This window comes from Hipposideros armiger, unplaced genomic scaffold (assembly GCF_001890085.2).
Source record: "Hipposideros armiger isolate ML-2016 unplaced genomic scaffold, ASM189008v1 scaffold_719, whole genome shotgun sequence".
Classification (NCBI taxonomy): Eukaryota; Metazoa; Chordata; class Mammalia; order Chiroptera; family Hipposideridae; genus Hipposideros; species Hipposideros armiger.
Window position 1 is genome coordinate 484,950 of NW_017732069.1, and position 4,823 is coordinate 489,772.

Below are 4,823 nucleotides of genomic sequence, written 5' to 3' on the forward strand. Positions count from 1 at the left end.
GAAGGAAGGAAGGAAGGAAGGAAGGAAGGAAGGAAGGAAGGAAGGAAGGAAGGAAGGAGGGAAGGAAGAGAGGAAGGGAGGGAGCGAGGACGAAGGACTTCCCAGTGGGCTACTGTGTTCATGTAAGTAAAAAGGGCCTCTAGCTTGGTTAAGAAAATGCTGTGCAGGATTTGAATGTGTGAGACATCAAAATGGGACATTCTTACAGAAATACGAAATTGACAGTAAAATATCAAAATGCAGGCGGACGGTCAGGATTAGAGATCTTGCTCAAATGAGCATTGAAATGAGGAGCGTGCATATCCTTCCCAAGTGAGAAAGCTATGGAGAGAACAGCTGCAGGCGAAGGCTGTGAGGTTCTGGGCAGTGGGGACAGTGCAACCCAGCACTGGGAGGACAGGCTCTCTAGAGAAAGGGTGCAGATATGATACCTGCTCACAGCTGATATCTCCTCCCACAACTGGATGAGACCAGCGCATATGTCACTGAAGACCTTTTTCCTCCACCTGAGAAAAAAGACAGTTCATTTTTCAAATGCATAACTAAAGCTGATTCTAGCTGGCTAGCTGGGTTATAAAGCTCTTACCAAGGTGCTAAGAGGGTGCTTTCTCATACCTTACCTGGCTAGCAGGCTATGCTGTGTCCATAATCAGACTTCTTTTGCCAGGGATCTCCTGTGACTCTGGAACCAGGGGATGAGAAGGGGCAGGGGACGTCCATAATGTCTAATGAAGAGACTAATTTGAACCCAGTGACAGGGGGCCACAGCTTCATATATGAAAAATACCATATCGAAAACCTAAATAGAAGGGAAGTGTTTTTATCTAGTTCAGATATAGATTTTTGTTCAAAGCCAGCACTTGTGTGCACTTTGAGGCCAAGCTATTTGCCAGGCATTGCTTATCTGTAAAATTGAAATTCAATCATCGGTTTAAAATAGACTTAAAAAGGGAATGGACAAGGTTGAAAAGCTCAAAAGGAATGAAATTTTATCAGCTATCCTCAGAAAAGACTTTCCTTTTCCTAGAAAATAAGTTGCTTCTGTTCTTACAAATGAGCCTTCATAGAGGACATATTTTTCATTTATTCTGAAAGCTCTGAGGCTGTCTGCCTTTGCATGCACTTATGTCTTATTTCCTACACACATCTCAGAGAGCATTAAGACATTTTATGTTTTTGTGTGTGGATCAAATATCAATTGATCAAACATGCATTTGAGGAAATATACTTAATTTTTGTTTGAAATGAATAAATATATTCGCTTTACTCTGCCCCATTGTCTCCCTTATTCCCGGAGCAAAGTAAGGGACTCAGAAGAAATCCCTTATGTTAGCTACTTGCTTAGGATATATAATTACTGCAGATTCAATGCTAAAAAAATTTTAAAAATCCAAAGTTCCATGAGAGCAAGAAGCTTGCCTGACCTGTTGACTGATCTGCGAGTGTTCTCAGTGCCTAGAGCAGTGCCTGCCACATAGAAGACACTAAATAAATATTTTGAGATAATAAGCTAATAAATGAATGAAAAAAATATTATCAAGATCTGCCAATTGATTTTGAGCTTTCTGTCTGAGTGCATATTTTTATCCAATATTTCCTGGGACAGCCAAAGCTTTTTTTAATCATTAATAATTTGACCAGGCCACAAAGTATAAACCCAAGGCAAAGAAGATTTTTTCCAAATAGTGTAACCTTAAATTAATGAATGAAGGAATAAATGGAATCTTGCTAGTATCCTTTTTGAACATTTAACAAATTTACATGAAAGAAAATTTGAGTTGACAACTGTATCTCTGAACTGTATTTCGTGAAGTTTCTGAGAAGGTGACTGGAGTCAGAGGTCAACAGTCCACTTTTAACTGCAGGCTGGACTGAACCACGTGAGCATCCCGCCTCTATGACAGGAGAGTGAGGCGAGCCCTGTTTTCACGCAGGGGGATACAAGAGCTCCATCACAGCCACTGTTCCTATGAAACACCTTCCAAGGCCACGTAGAATCCTGGTCTGTCACCAAAGCCAGAACATGGGAGATAAAGCCACGTTGCCTCCAACAGGAGGAATGGGCCTTTCTGAAAATGCTACTGTGAAAATAAAAAACATTGAAAATAGTTTAAGAGAGCTAAGCAACAACATCAAACGCAACAACATGCGCACCATAGAAATACCAGAAGGAGAAGAGAGGGAGCAAGAAATCGAGAATATATTTGAAGTAATAATGTCTGAAAACTTCCCTAAACTGGCAAAGGAAATCAACATACAAGCCCAGGAAGTACAGAGAGTTCCAAACAAGCTGAACCCAAACAGGTCACACCAAGACACATCATAGTAAAAATGGCAAAGGTTAAAGACAAAGACAGAATCCTGAAAGCAGCAAGGGACAGGCAGCAAGTTACTTACAAGGGCACTTCCCTAAGATTATCAGCCGACTTTTCTACAGAAACTCTGCAGGCCAGAGGGACTGGCAGGAGGTCTTCAAAGTGATGAAAAATAAAGGCCTATAACCTAGATTGCTTTATCTAGCAAGATTATCATTTAAAATTGAAGGAGAGATAAAGAGCTTCCCAGAAAAGAATAAGCTAAAGGAACTCATTACCACCAAGCCAGCATTGCAGGAAATGTTAAAAGGGCTGCTTTAAGCAGAGGAAAGAGAAAAACAACCTAACTAATGAAGACCAGGAACACAAATAACAAAATGGCAATAACTATGCACGTATCAATAATCACATTAAATGTAAATGGCTTGAATGCTCCAATGAAAAGACATAGGGTGGCTGAGTGGATAAGAAAGCAAGATCCTTGCATATATGCTGTATACAAGAGACTCACCTCAGATCAAAAGACACATACAGACTAAAAGTAAAGGGATGGAGTAAAATATTTCATGCAAATGGAACCGAGAAAAAGCTGGAGTAGCAATACTTATATCAGATAAAATGGACTTTAAATTGAAGAACACAGTAAAGGACAAAGAAGGGCACTTCATAATAATAAAGGGATCAATCCAACAAGAGGACATAACCCTAGTAAACATCTATGCACCCAACATAGGAGCCCCTAAATATAAAAAAAAAGATTTTCACAGACATAAAGACAGAGATCAGCACTAACACTATCATAGTAGGGGACTTCAACACCCCGTTGTCACCAATGGACAGATCCTCCAGACAGAAAATCAACACGGAAACAGTGGCCTTAAATGACACGTTAGACCATTTTATTTCTGGATTTAACCGATATTTTCAGAGCATTTCACCCCAAAGCTACGGAATATACATTCTTCTCAAATGCACATGGAACATTTTCCAAAATAGACCACATGTTACAGCACAAAACCAGTCTCAATAAATTTAAGAAGATTGAAATCATATCAAGCGTCTTCTTTGACCGCAATGCTATGAAACTAGAAATCAATTACAAGAAGAAATCCAGAAAACACAGAAATTCATGGAGGCTGAATAACATGTTACTAAATAGCGAGTGGGTAAAAAATGAGATCAAGGAAGAAATTAAAAGATACCTTGAGACAAACAAAAATGAAAACACCACAACCCAAAATCTCTGGAATGCAGCGAAAGCAGTCCTCAGAGGGAATTTCATAGCAGTGCAGGCCTACCTAAAGAGCAAGAAAATTTTCAAATCAACAGGTTATCCTTACACCTCAGGGAGCTGGAAAAAAAGAACAGCAAAATAAGCCCAAAGGGAGTACAAGGAAGGAGATAATAAAGACCACAGCGGAAATAAACAAAATAGAGACCAAAAAAACAATACAAAAGATCAATGAAACCAAGAGCTGGTTTTTTGAGAAGATAAACAAAATTGACAAGCCTCTAGCTAGACTCATCAAAAGAAAAAGAGAGAGAGCTCAAATTAGTAAAATCAGAAATGAAAGAGGTGAAGTAACAACAGACTCCACAGAAATACAAAAAATCTTAAGAAATTACTATGAGCAATTATATGCCAACAAATTTGACAATCTGGAAGAAATGGATAATTTCCTAGAAGGATACAACCTTCCAAAGCTAACTCAGGAAGAAATAGAAAATCTGAATAGACTGATTACCACCAAGGAAATTGAATCAGTAATCAACAAGCTCCCAACAAACAAAAGCCCTGGACCAGGTGGCTTCACAAGTGAATTTTAGCAATCATTCAAAAAAGAATTATCACCTATTCTTCTCAAACTATTCAAAAAAATACAGAAGGAGAGAAGGTTCCCAAACTCTTTTCTATGAAGCCACGATCACCCTGATCCCAAAAACAGACAAAGACAGTACAAAAAAACGAAAACTACAGGCCGATATCTCTGATGAACATAGATGCAAAAATCCTCAACAAAATCTTAGCAAACAAAATTCAGCAATATATTAAGAAGATCATAGATCATGACCAGGTAGGTTTCATCCCTAATACGCAAGGTTGGTTCAACATCCGCAAATCAATTAATGTGATACACAACATCAACAAAAATAAAAGTAAAAATCATATGGTCATATCAATAGATGCAGAAAAAGCATTTGACAAAATATAGCAGATATTTATGATAAAAACTCTTAACAAAGTGGGAATAGGAGGATCATATCTCAACATAATAAAGGCCATATATGATAAACCTACAGTTAACATCATACTCAATGGGGAAAAGCTAAAACCATTCCCTTTAAGATCAGGAACAAGACAAGGCTGTCCATTTTCTTCACTTTTATTCAACCTAGTTCTGGAAGTTCTAGCCACAGCAATCAGACAAGAAAAAGAAATAAAAGGCATCCATATTGGTAAGGAGAAAGTAAAATTGTCATTATATGCTAATGACATGATACTATATA